Source organism: Myodes glareolus, chromosome 8 (assembly GCF_982192425.1).
Source record: "Myodes glareolus chromosome 8, mMyoGla1.1, whole genome shotgun sequence".
Classification (NCBI taxonomy): domain Eukaryota; kingdom Metazoa; phylum Chordata; class Mammalia; order Rodentia; family Cricetidae; genus Myodes; species Myodes glareolus.
In genome coordinates, this window is record NC_142033.1 from 100,153,907 (window position 1) to 100,169,246 (window position 15,340).

Here is a 15,340-nt window from a genome sequence, read left to right on the forward strand (position 1 = left end):
TCCTGGCCCATTACCGAGTCATCTCATGCCCTACAGGGCTTGGGCTACAGTTCAAACCCCACCATTAGCTCCACCAGATTAACCTGGAAAACAGACGAAGGGCAGTCAGGATATTTTACACCATATGTCCTCCCCCTGCCAATCAACTTATGGGGAAGAGACGTGATACAGGATATGGGATTGACCTTATCTAATGCATATTCATCTCAGGCCCAAAATATAATGATAAGAATGGGCCATAGGCCAAAAAAGGGCTTGGGTCGCTCCAAGCAAGAAATACGGGAGCCAATAAATCCTAAACCTAATATCAACAAACAGGGCCTGGGTTTTTCCTAGGCGCCACTGGGGCAACATGGCCCATACCATGAAAAACAGAGACCCCAATATGGGTTCCCCAATGGCCACTTACCTCTAAAAAACTGGAAGCAATAAATCAGCTAGTTAATGAGCAATTGGTTCTGGGACACATAGAACCATCCACCTCTCCATGAAATACACCCATTTTGTCATTAAAAAGAAATCAGGAAGATGGCGCTTGCTGCATGACTTGAGAGCCATTAATGAACAAATGCACCTTTTCAGGCCTATGCAGCGAAGACTCCCAATGCTTTCAGCTTTGCCCAAAAATTAGAGTCTGGTAATAATAGATATTAAGGATTGTTTTTTTTTCTATTCCATTGCATCCTGCTGATAGGCCTCGCTTTGCTTTTACTCTTCCTTCAATTAATCATATAGAGCCTGATAAACGCTTTCAATGAAAAACTTTGCCTTAGGGTATGGCCAATAGTCCAACAATCTGTCAGATGTTTATGCAGGAGGCTCTTAAACCGCCTCATGAACGTTTTCCACGTTTGCTTATGGTTCATTATATGGATGATGTACTCATATGTCATGAGGACTTACAGGTCCTAAAGAAAGCCTACCCGTTGCTCATTAAAAGTTTACAGCTATGGGGTCTTCAAATAGCCACTGAAAAGGTCCAGATTGCAGATACTGGCCAATTTTTAGGTTCTATTGTTCTCCCCAAAAAGATCCTACCTCAAAAAATAAAAATTTATAGGGATGATTTCCAAACGTTAAATGATTTCCAAAAGTTATTAGGAGATATTAATTGGCTGCGACCATTTTTAAAAATCCCCTCCACTGATTTGAAGCCATTGTTTGATATCTTAAAAGGGGATACTCATATTACCTCCCCTCGGGCCTTGACGCCGGCAACAGAAGCAGCCTTATTACTAATGGAAGAATCCATTAAGGAGGCACAGCTGTGCCATATTGATAAAACTCAACCATTTGTTCTATATATGTTTAAAACAAAAAAGCTACCCACTGCTATGTTATAATAGGATGGACCATTACTATGGATCCATCCGCATGCTTCTCCTAACAAAAATATTGATTGGTATCCAGCCGCTATAGCTCAAATTGCCCTTAAAGGCCTTAAAATGTCTGTTAGTCATTTTGGTAAACATCCAGCGGTTATGATAGTTCCCTATACCTCCTTTCAGATACAAACTTTGGCCGCCGCCTCTGACGATTGGGCCATTTTGGTTACCACCTTTTCAGGAAAAATTGATAATCATTATCCCAAACACCCTCTGCTGCAGTTCGCTGCATGCCATCCCATTATGTTTCCCCGAGGTACATCTTCTGCCCCACTAAAAGACGAAATGATGGTATATACAGATGGCTCCAAAAATAATATGGGAGCCTATGTTATGGGTTCTAAAATATATACAAAAAACTTTTCTGCCACCTCACCCCAGGTGATGGAATGTATGATGGTTTTAGAGGTTCTTCAAAGATTTCATTGTCTCCTTAATATTGTTTCTGATTCTGCCTATATGGTTAACGCTGTTAAATTATTAGAGACCGCTGAAATTATAAAACCTACTAGTACAATGGCAGATCTTTCCCAGAGGATACAGGACTGTTTACTAAATAGGAGAACTCCATTTTTCGTCACACACATAAGAGCACATTCGGGGCTCCTAGGTCCCATGAGCTTGGGTAATGACCTGGCTGATCGCGCTACGCAGCTTGCTGCGATAGCTCTTGCCTCCCCGTTACAGACCGCTAAAACCTTTCATGATAATTTTCATGTTACAGCTAAAACCCTGCACAAACGTTTTTCACTTACCAGAAAAGAGGCTCACGATATTGTAACCCAATGTCACAATTGTTGCCAATTTCTCCCTATCAGACACACTGGCGTGAACCCCAGAGGGATTACGCCTTTGCAAATATGGCAGATGGACTTGACTCATATCACTGCCTTTAAAAAACTTCAATATGTGCATGTGTCAATTGACACATGCTCTGGTGTTATTCATGCCACACCACTTACAGGAAAAAAAAAACTCTTATGTCATTCAACATTACCTTGAGACATGAAATGCTTGGGGCAAGCCCACATCTTTAAAAACGGATAATGGGCCTGCCTATACTTCTCAAAAGTTTAAACAATTTTATACACAGATGCAGGTCACACACATTACAGGCCTGCCTTATAACCCCCAGGGACAAGATATTGTAGAGCGAGCACATCGCACACTCAAATCTTATCTACTTAAACAAAAAGGGGAAATATTGAAGGAGTTGCCCCCGACGCCAAGAATGGCCATTGCCATGGCTCTGTTCACTATAAATTTTTTAAATCTGGATGATAATGGCCAAAATGCTGCAACACGACATTGTTCGGATCTGCAGCGGCCCAAGGATTTGGTTAAATGGAAAGATATGTTTTCTAATAAATGGAAAGACCCGGATCCCATTCTATTGAGATCCAGGGGAGCTGTTTGTGTGTTCCCACAGGATCAAGAAAACCCATTCTGGGTGCCAGAGAGACTGACCAAAACGGTGAAAAGTGACCCACAACATGCGGACTCGCCTGAAGATTTGGCTTCCGTTCCTCCTGCCATTTTGCGGATGGATGACAACGGTTATGATGGAGCAGCGATGGGGGATACTCTCAGCCTTCCCGAAGCCGACACCAGTCAGCCATAGAGTGGCGGTGTTTCCTCGGTTTTTTACAACCAATAAGACTCTGGGGCTCCCCTACCTTCCTAGAGATGATTTATAAGCTTAGCCAAAGGATTCCAGTCCTGGGTTGTGTCCTTCATCTCCTACTTCAAAGAATGGGTGGGGGTGGGAATGTTTGGAGCAGCCCTATGCTATGGAATAATGTTTCTCCTCTGGATGGTCTGCTGACTCAAATTTCAAAGTCGTAGGGACAAAGTAGTTATTGCACAAGCTCTGGCTGCCCTGGAACAGGGGGCCTCTACTGATATATGGTTATCTATGTTGAAGCAATAAGGTTTATGCCAACCAGCTCCTGCACCCCTAGGACAATGGTTCATGGCACAGGGTGGAATGCTTGGCTTAGCTAGCCCTGAAGGTTGTCGAGCTAAAGAGCATCGCACAGAGAATGGCCCTCTCTGAGAGATATGTCGCCCTGCATAAGGGTTTCCTGCCACATATTCCCTTTCCCAGAAAAATGGCAGAGGGCAGGCCAGATAAGTTCCAGGTGTCATGAACCTAGGAGCAGATTCCGTGCAAGCCCATTATAATGTTTCCACTTTGGGAAGTGCGACCTCTATCTTTGCCTTCTGAGGGAGTTGTCTTTCTGCAAAGAAGTAAAAAAGGGGGAGATGTGGAGGACCGCAACCACATACTCCATTACAAGATGGCGCTGACATCCGGTTTCACCACCAGGTAAACAAGATAACGCACATGTGCTTGGTAACTTCCCACTACTGCGTCCCCGCCTACTCCCGAGGCATCATCTGAAATAATGGGCAGCAGATCAATCCAAGAGTGACACGTCCGAAGCGAGAACTGTTTCCTACATAAGGGCTGGGTTCCCCTCGTCCTGGGTCTCCGCCATGTAAGCTTATGCTCTCTCTCTCTCTCAAGAAGCATTAAAGCTTTTCTGCAAAAGGATCCTAGTGTCCCGCATGGTTCTTGCGGGTGAGACGGTAGTGCAGGACACTCCACTTCATGGAATTTGGTAAATTATAATATGTATGCCACACCATAGACACGTATTCAGGTTTTCAATGAGCAACTGCCCTGAGCTCAGAAAAGGCTGTTTTGGTAATCACACATTTATTGGAAGTTATGGCCATCATGGGTATACCTGCACAAATAAAGACAGACAATGGTCCAGCATATGTATCTAAGAAAATGAAATGCTTTTTTGATTATTATAATACAAAACACATTACAGGTATACCAAATAATCCTACAGGTCATGCAGTTACAGAAAGATCAAATTATACTATAAAGGATATGCTGAACAAACAGAAAGGGACAGAAAATACCCCCAGAAACAGATTGCATTATACTTTATTAACCTTGAATTTTCTTAACGCTAATGAGAAAGGAACAACAGTGGCAGAAAGACATTGGTTATTGGAAAAGTCTGCTGAACTAAATCAACCGGTTTATTTCAAAGATGTGCTGACCTCTCAATGGAAGGCAGGAGATGTGCTACGTTGGAGAAGGGGTTTTGCTTTTGTTTCCACAGAAGAAGAAAAATTTTGGATACCATCAAAATTAATAAATGTTTGATTTGAAGAGGAGAAACCTCTTGGTAAGGAGAAATGACAGCTCATCCACAATGATTATAATCATACAGGTGGTAAGAAAAATGTATAGAATGGGGGCAGGGTTCTGTTCTTATCTCTGCAGGAAAACACTCATCTTTGAAAAATTCAAGGGACCCTGGAGGTTTGAATACTGACAGATGGAAAAATAACTACCTAATAGGGACTATCAAGAAAACTGAACAGGGTTTGTAAGCAGAAAAATCTGAGATAAACTATATTATATTTCTAAATTTATAGAGCTGGTTTTGGAGTTGGACTCTGGCTCAGTCCCTCTCTAATTCCAAGCCTGTTGTTAAGAGAAAAACCCAGAGTTTCTGGAGTTTCTGTCTCATGTCAAGAGCCATGATATGGGACAGAAAGAAATATGAGTTTATAAAACATCTTTGCTTTTCTTTATATCTATCATACCTTTCATTGAATATATCTATCATGCCTTTCATTGAATATATGTATGTCTGTATACGTCTATATAATTAATGTTTAAGTTTTCCACAACGAACAATGAGTTTTTCCTGCAGTGACATTTGAAATTCCCAGGAAGAAGATGGGGCCCCATAACAACAACTCCACCTGGTTGATATGATATCATGATACTGATAGCGCTACTACAAGACCTGTTTTGAGTACCAGCTGCACAAGACAGTTCCAACTTGGTTAGCTGAAATGGTGCACATCTTGTACAACATTCTGGCCAGACCTCCACAAAATACTCAGAGACTATTTGCAATTTTAAAAGACATTGATCTTGAAATTTATCCATCATTTTACTTTCATGGGATCCCCCAGGAAAAACATCACCCCCATGACAGCTGGAAGTAATTCTAGAGGACGACGCCCCCTCTTCCAGTAAAGTTTGTCCTTGGGTTTGGGCACATCATTTAGGGGTTGATTATAATTAGCATACAGTTGAGGGTTGGGGGAGGAATTTTATAAGCTCAGGGATCTTTCTGAAAAAAAAGAGGGATAATTGGATATTGGGATAATAGATTGGTACTTGTGAGTTATTGCTTTTGGACAATTATATTGGTATGGATTCTTGTATATTTATACAAAGTTAAATTATATTGACTATTGTATGCATGCATGCTTCTACCTCTGTTTAAAATATTTTTATGTATTGATATATATATGTATATATGTATACTACTGATATATGTATATTTACCATATTGCAGTGTACATTTCTACCTCTGATTAAGATACTTACATATTGTTTATGTATTGATATATTTATTTACCATATTGCAATGTATACTTGTACATTGTTTACATTTGGAGGTCATTGTCCTCATTTATTGTACAGTTGTTTATTGTCTTAGTCTTTAACTTAGATAGGTATTGAGAATTATATAGATCAATAGTCATCTATGTTTGTCATTTATAATTAGACTAATCAGGTTCTTTAGATACATAGAGACTATATTCAGTATAGATAGATAATCTTCAACCTCTTCAAAGAGCTGTAGAAAATGGACTTTAATCTAACTCAGAGTTCCTTCCCTGGTAGTGAGTCACAACCACTCTGGGCAACACCAATCTATTCCTGAGAGAATGTTGAGCACCAAAGACACTCCACCTGGAGACTTTCTTCTTGGCAGAACTGGCCTTTGGGCAAAGAAATGCCCATACCTCAACTGCTGACAGAGATACAGAGTATCTGCAAATGGACAAAACAGGACTATCATATACTGCCAAGACAGGGTAAGGTAGTTTTGAAAAGTTTCTTGCCTTTGAAAATGGTGTGTCAGTTATGTTAGGCCTTAGCCAAAATTGGTTGCTTCAATACTGCAAGCGTGAGTTTGGGTGATTGTTCAGGTAGCCAATTGTCTCTGTAATTTGTTGCATGTTTTGGAAGTTGTTTGACTGCACTTCCTAATTACTGAGGTAAAATTATTTCCCTTCTCAGATCTTTGATAGGGTTGAAGACTATATAAATGTATTTACTTTCCTCTCATGACTTGGCCAAGTTATTTATTATATAAGACTTAAGCTAGTTAGAATAGGATATTTGTTCTTATTGTATATAATTTCATAGTAGGCTTAGAACTCTCTTACTTAAACAAAAGGGGAAGGTGCTGCAGGAGTTCCTTCCACTCCTTCAGCCAATAGCCACTGAGATACCAACCCACTGGGGCGTGGTCTCTCTTTCTCTTTAAATAAGCAGCAGCAGCCTTCCGCTTGCTCTCTTGCTTCCGGCTCCGCTTCCGGCTCCTAGACTCCTTTCCTGATCATGCAGAGGGTTGCTGTCTGGGACGGTGATTTGTAAGTTTTTCCCCTTTAAATAAATAACCACTCTATTATAATTCCAAACTGGTGGGGGATTGTGACTTATGCCTTTATGCATGTGAGTCCACATTAGCACTGTTTTAAACTTCTTCATTTGGAGTCATTTAAAATATTTTTTGTTGACTTCCCACCCTCTCTTCCACAATGTTCCTTATGCCATGAGGGACAGACAGGATTGAAATTTGATGAAGAAGTGAGATTTTGGATTTGGACTGTGGCAGATTGCACATGATACAGCAAATGTCCCGATGTTCAGTCATATGTGGACAGCAAAAATGGACTTAGATTTTTATCTTTCAAAAAAAAGAAAAACTATCCTATTTCAATTCATATACAAATTCCAGTTTGCATTCAACCCCCCTCCTCCCATTCCTTCCACCTACATACCAACACCACACCATCCACTTCTTAGAGAGAACAAGGCTCACTCAGGATGGTTTTTTTCTAGTTCCAATCATTTTCATGCAAACATCAAGATGCCATTGTTGTTTTCTGCTGAGTAGTGCTCCAAATTCCAAATATTTTGATTTAAAAATGGGGTACGGAACTAAACAGAGAATTCTCAACAGAAGAATCTCAAATGGCTGAAAGGCATTTAAGGAAAGGTTCAACATCCTTAGCCATCAGGGAAATGCAAATCAAAACAACTCTGAGATACCATCTTACACATGTCAGACTGGCTAAAATCAAACACACTAATGATAGATTATGCTGGAGAGGATGTGGAGTTATGGGAGCATTCCTCCATTGCTGGTGGAAATGCAAATTTGTACAAACACTTTAGAAATCAATATGGTGGTTTCTCAGAAAATTGAAAATCAACCTACTTCAAGACCCAGAAACACCAATCTTGGGCATATACCCAAGGATGCTCAACAATACTACAAGGACATTTGTTCAACTATATTCAGAGCAGAATATTTGTAATAGCAAAAACCTGGAAACAACTCAGATGCCCCTCAACAAAACAATGAATAAAGAAAATGTGGTACACAATGGAATTACTACTAAGGGTAAAAAATAATGACATCTTGATATTTGCATGCAAATGGATGGAACTAGAAAAACCAATCCTAAGTGAGGAAACCTAGACCCAGAAAGATGAACGTGGTATATATTCACTCAAAAGTTGATACTAGCTGTAAAGCAAAAAACAGTGAGCCTATTGTGCATAGAAGAAAGGAGATAACCCCTTATTTGTCAGCCTGAACAAAACTCTAGCCCAAGTGATTCAAAAGCCTCACATAAAACCCTAAGTACTGAGCCTGACAGAAGAGAAACTGGTGAATAACCTTGAATGCATTGCCACAGGAGACTACTTCCTAAACAAAACACTGATAGTGCAGGCACTAAGATCAACAATTAATAAAAGGGACCTCACAAAACTGGAGAGCTCCTGGATAGCAGAGAACACTGGCAATAGGATAAAACAGTTGTTTACAGACTGGGAAATGATTTTCCCTAACTCCACATTTAATAGCAGGCTCAATCAAAAACAAAGACAGCAAGTCCATGTAGAAATCTGTGATCCCTGCTGCTGCAAGTCGTTTGGGGCAAGGAAGCTTCTTTTGCAGACCAATGATTGAGAATGAGAGACACTGAAGGTTGCTGAAGTATATAGATCTTCACAAATGATGGGTTTTACTGGGGACCAGGGGGCTGGGAAAGGACTTAGCAATCCTTAAGGATCTGGCCACCGTGATTTGACCATGTTTCAATGAGTTTATGAGGAACACAAATCGGTTTGGTGTATTTGGGGGGGGGTGAAAAGTGTAGAAGGATGAAGATGTAGAGCAAGGAGAACATTCCTCCACTGCTTGTGGGAGTTAAAACTTGCACATCTAATTTTTAAATCAATATGTATGTGCCAGGCTTTGTTGATTCCTCATGGGAGGCCTTGCCCTTTCTAGGGAGTGGATAGGGTGGGGTATAGTGAGGTTCTTCGTGCTGGAGGAAATACTCCAGTCTGACTGGGTGGCATGCGGCCCCATGTATTCAAAGAGCACAGGAAGCTGGAGTCCGTGCTCATTGTTGCCTGGATGGAGACTGAAGGCATGTTTGCAATAACCTGCCACAGCGGGATGGCCTAGAGGCAGAGGAGCGATGCCCTGGAAGAGATGGAGAATCCTGAGACAGGTGGAAGCTGCTGCCTCTACCATGGTGCTCAGGAGCTCCTGGCCGCAGGAGAGTCAGGCCAGGGCCAAGGATGACTCTCCTCTCAGAGCACACAGCCCCAGGGGAAGTCCTCTCCTCTCAGGTGTCCCATATGCAAAGGACCAGAGAGTCCCCTCCATAGCCTCATGCAGGACAAGGCCAGCCTGCTTTGCAGAGGCAAGGAATCCTAAGATGCAGCTGTGGCTGCCATGTCAGCCAGGCTGGCACCCCAGGTGTCCTTTGTTCTGGTGGTGAGTGCCTGCTGGGCGGTCTCCCAGGAGATTGAGGTACTGGAATTGGTGAGGGAGAAAGAGGCACCATCACTGCTCACCAACTATTAGCCACCTCAGCCTTCCTTCCACTGCAAATATGCAGTTTCCTGTTGAAGAGTGCAGCTGGGATGGGCTCCTCTCCTTCCAGATTCTGCTGTCCGTGCACCAGCAGCTGTGCTTGGCAAACTCACAGCTGGAACCAAGGAAGTCAGTTACATTCACAAAAACACAGAAAATAGATGATCGTATAGCAGTAAATCCCAAATAAAGAAAAGCAAAGACAATAATATCACTAACAACAAAAAGTAAAATAGCAGGAACTAGCAATTAATATCCCCTAATATAAATGGTCTCAAGTCACTTATAAAAAGACACAGACTAACAGATTGGATACAAGAACAGAGTTTATCTTTCTGCTGCATACCAGAAACATATCTCAACCTCAAAGACAGACATCATCTCAGAATAAAGGGTTGAGAAAATTTTCAACTCAAATGGACCTAAGAAACAAGATGGTGTAGCTATCCAAATATCTAACAAAATAGACTTCAAACTAAAATGAATCAAAAGAGGAAAAGAAAGATATTTAATGTTAGTCACAGGAAAAAAATTATTGACAAAAATCTCAATACTCAACATGTATGTGCCAAATACAAGGGCAACTTCATATGTAAAAGAAACACTTCTAAGGCTTACATCACATTTTAAGCCATACACACTAATAGTGGGTGACCTCAACACTCTACTCTCACCACTGGATAGGTCTGACAGACAGAAACTTATCAGAGAAATAAGGGATCTAACAGATGTTACGACTCAAATGGACTTGACCAACCTCCATAGAATATTGTAACCAAACATATAAGAGTATACTTTCTTTTCTTCTCTACACCCCATGGAATTTTCTCAAAATTGACCATATACTCAATAAAAAAGAAAACCTCAACAAATACCAAAAATAATTGAATAATCCCATGTATCTTAAGGGATAATCATGAGTAGAAGATAGCATTCAATACCAACATTAATTTCCTAAACCCACAAACATATGGATATTGAGTAATATTCATCTGAATCACCAATGGGTCAAGGAAGAAACAAAGGAAGAAATTGAAACTATACGATTCAATGAAAATGACCACACAAGATACCCAAAGTTATGGGACACAGCTTAAGAGCAAAGTTCATAGCACTAAATACCTACATAAAGAAGCTGGAAAAATCCAAGATCAGAAAGTTAACAGAATGACTGTAAGCTCTATAACAAAAAGAAGAAAACTCACCCAGGAGGATTAGATGACAGGAAATAATTAAATTGAAAGATGAGAATAACAAAATAGAAACAAAGAAAACAGTACAAAGAATCAATGAGACAAAGAGTTGATTCTTCAAGAAACCCACAAAATTGAAAAATGTCTTTCCAAACTAACCAAACTTCAGAAAGAATATCCAAATTAAAAAATGAGAAATGAAAACATAAAACAGACATGGAGGAAACACAGTGAATTATTAGGTCATATATCAAATACCTGTACTTCAAAAAAATTGGAAAACTTAAAGGTAATGGAAAATTCTTCTGGTAAATATCACATACCAAAATTGAATCAAGACCAGATAAGCAAAATAAATAGAAATATAACCACTAGAGAAATAGGCACAGTCATTAAAAGTCTCCCAACTCCCTCCCCCCCCCACAGAAAAATAAAGACAAAAACGGGACCAGATGGTTTCAGCTCATAATTCTACAAAATTTTCACAGAAGAGCTAATAGCAAAATTCCTTAAGTGGTTCCATACAATATAAACAGAAGGAACACTGCCAAACTCTTTTTATGAGGCTACAGTTACCCTGATACAAAAACCACAAAAAGACACTATTAAGAACAATTACAGATCAATATCACTCATGAACACTGATGCCAAAATACTCAGTAAAATACTGACAAACTGAGTCCAAGAATGTATCAGAAATATCATCTACCATGACCAAGTTGTCTTCATCCCAGAGATACAGGAATGGTTCAACATATAAAAATCTATTAATGTAATCCACCATGTGAACAAACTGAAAGAAAAAAAAACACATGATCATCACATTAGATGCTAAAAAAGTCTTCCACAGAACTCAACACCCCTTCATGATAGAAGTCTTGGAGAGAGCAAGGAAGGATACAAGGACATAACTAAACATAATAAAGGCAACATATAGCAACACAACAGCCAAAATCAAATTTAATGGAGAGGAACTCAAAGTGGTCCAATTGAAATCGGGCACAAGACAAGGTAGTCCACTCTCCATATCTATGCATATAGTAATTAAAGTTCTAGCTAGAGCAATAAGACAACAAAAAGACATGAAGGGGAAACAAATTGGAAAAGAAGTCAAATTCACTAAAAAGAGGGAATGAAAAGGAGAAATGCAATGGCACCAATTTACGCAGCCTGGCAGACAGAACCTGTACATACCTGCCGACTTCCCATCTAAAAGAAAGAATACACACATTGTTTTTCAGTGCAAACGGCTGCATTTTGGAAATACTGGCTGTCAGATTTACTGTAAACCTAGGTGTGAGGAGACATTGGCTGGACATGAATGTCCAGCTGGGCCCTAGCATTTCTAAATCTAATTTTAACCAGATGCCAGTGGAGTTTTACTGTTAGGAAAACTGAGCCGCATTTCCCTGAAGTCTTTCTGGGTGAAGTTTATTGCTTTCCCATGGGGGAAACATGGCTCACCAGTGGCTGCCTCCGAGACGGAAAAATAGAGGTGGTTTTCTCATCATGCAGGCTCCTCAAACAGCACTGACCCCACTGAGTGGCAGACAGGGCAGCTGACAGCAAACTGAACTAGGGGTGTCTGGGATCAGAGGCCATAATTCCTGCTCTGCCAACTGTCTTCTCAACAGTTGCCTGCACTCGCCTAAGTACGCATGCGCAGAGCTCCTGGGGCAGGCTGGACTCTGTACAACCTCAGAGTGTGAGACCTCAGCCTAGCCATGAACGGTGGGACCTCGAGAGCCAAGGCTGGGGCTGATGAGGGTGGTGAGGGAGAGGGTGAGGGTGGTGAGGGTTAAAGTGACAGGGGTGAGGTAGCGGGTGAGAGGGACAGCAGAACCCAGAAGGAGAAGACCTGCCACAGCTGCACTCTACAGGCAGAAACTCCAGCCCTGCAGTGGAAGGAAGGCGGCTGTGGCTCTTAGTCTGTGAGCAGCAGTGGCACTTAGTCCTCCCATTCCATTTCAGGCGCCTAGATCTTCTTGGAGACCACCAGCAGAAGACACCAGGGGCAAGGAAGACACCAGGGGCTCCGGAGTGGCTGGCATGGCAGCTGGGAGCCCATCTCGGGATTCCTTGCCTCTGTGAAGCAGTCTTGCCTTGCCCTGCACGGGGTCATGGAGGGAATTCTCTGGTCCTATTCCGACTGCATCTCGAGAAACCTTGCCTCAGTGAAGTAGTCTTGCCTTGCCCTGCGCAGGGCCATGGAGAGCATTCTCTGGTCCTTTGCTGGCCTGACAGAGGAGAAGAGGGGATTCCCCCAGGGTGGCATGCACTGAACACAGAGCCATCCTCAGCCCAGGCCGGGCTCTTCAGCGGCCTGGGGCTTGGAAGCGCTATGGCAGAGGCAGTGGCTTCCATCTGGCTCAGGAGTCCCAATCTGTTCCTGGGAACTGCTCCTCGACCTCTTGGCCATCCTGCTCTGGCAGGGTATGGCAAACTTCCTTCAATCTTGTTCCAGGCCGCAGTGAACATGAACTTGTGATACTCGCTCTCCTTGAATACATGGGGCAGCACTGCCACCCAGTCAGACTTGAGCATCTCCTCCAACTCCAACAACATGGTAACTTGAATGGCTGGCTTCTCCTGTTCTCCCTACCTCAATGCACATGACTATATCTACTCCCCAGAAAGGGTAAGGCCTCCATGAGGAGTCAACAAAGCCTGCACATCCATACTGATTTCCATATTGGTTATACAAGTTTTAAAGCCCACAAGCAATGGAAAAATGTTCCCCAGGCTCTACATCCTAACCAGCGTGAGCTGTCACTTGTGCTATGGATCTTAGTCATTTTGACAGATGTTCAATAGAATCTCAAACTAGTTTTGATTTTATGTTTCCCTAATTGCTAAAAATGTTGAACATTTTTGGGGGGACTTTTCTCAGTCATTCAAGATTTCTCTATGGAGAATTATGTTTATACCTGTAACCCAGTTTAAGTGGATTAATTGATTTGTTTATGTCTAATTTCTTGAGTTTTTTTTGCCTCAATACAATAAGTTGGTTAATTACTTGGGAATTTCATACAATGGACACTGAGCACACTCTCTTCCCATTCCTCCCAGGCTTACCCTTCTACCCTTTTCCCCTTTCAAAAAATAAAAATAAAAAGGAGAAAAAAATACACCAATCTGAATTTGTGTCTCCCATATACTCATTGGAATATGGTCAAACTCACAGTGTCCAGATCCTTAAAGATTGCTAAGTTTATTCCCAGCCCCCTGCCCCACAGGAAAACCCATCATTTGTGAAGATCTATATACTTCAGAAACTTTATCAAATTTTCAAAAATTTTCCTCAGCAGCTCCCTGTCTGTACTGGTTTTAAATTGATTTGTTTGTTTGTGAGGAGAGGTTGTCACAGCACCCTTCAATATCTCTCATTCCTAATAAAGGGTCTGCAAAAGAATATCCCTTGCTCCTAAAATCTGGCAGCAGCATGGGTCACAGATTATCACATGGACTTCCAGTGTTTAGATATTTGTGATGTGAGCCCTCTATTAGATGTGGAGTTAGGGAGAATCCTTTTCCAGTCTGTCAGCTGCTGCTTTATCCTATTGCCAGTGTTCTCTGCTTTCCAGAAGAATTTTGGTTTTGTGAGGTCCCATTTATTAATTGTTGATCTTAGTGCCTGCACTATCAGTGTTTTGTTTAAGAAGTAGTCTCCTCTGTCAATTCATTCCAGGCTATTCCCTAGTTTCTCTTCTGTCTAGTTCAGTAAAAATGGATTTAGGTGAGGCTTTTGAATCACTTGGAATGGAGGTTTGTTCAGGCTGACAAATATGGCGCTATCTCCTTTCTTCTACACATAGAATCCAGTTAGAATGGCGCCATTTGTTAAAGATGATTCTCTTTTGCATTGCATAGTTCTGGCTTCTTTATAAAATATCAGGTGTTCATAGGTTGTGGATTTGTGCCTGGGACTTTCATTCAAATTCTTTAATTAACATGTCTATTTTGACACTATCATGAATATTTCATTACTAGAGCTGTGTAAAATAACTTTTAATACCTTCTGCACTATTCATATAATGCCTATATTTTCTCTATACTTTGTCACTGTTTTTACATGAAGGGAATTTTTTTATCTAGATGTGTAGTTACACTTTCAAATAAATTATATGAGCTGGGCGGTGGTGGTGCATGCCTTTAATCCCAGCACTCGGGAGCCAGAGGCAGGTGGATCCCTGTGAGTTCAAGGCCAGCCTGGTCTACAAGAGCTAGTTCCAGGACAGGCACCAAAAACTACGGAGAAACCCTGTCTCGAAAATCAAAAAAAAATTATATGTAATTATTGGTCCATGTCTAGTGTATGTCATGACTCCTGGAGAAGCAACCTAGGAAAGGAAAGAAAGCTACCTATTGAGAGATTCTTAAGCTTTTCAATTTCATTTTATTTACTTGTGCACATTACATGTGTGTGTGTGTGTGTATGTATACACATGTATATATACACAGCAGCACATGAGCACACACATATACTATTCATGTACATTATCCCTGTTAGGCCATAGAAAACTGTATACATAACACCACCTGAATGAATCAAAAGAAGGATCGCCCCTTGAGATGCAAGCACCAACTGAACCAAAGGAAAAAGTGGTGAGTGATTAGTCTTCCAGCAAAAATGCCCCAATCCCTATGCCTAAGCCCTAAGACACTCTCCTTGCATTTCTCTCCCTGTGGGTCTTGGTGAAGAGCACCTGGGAAATGATCTTCCAACTGCACTTGTCCAGGCCCTGGC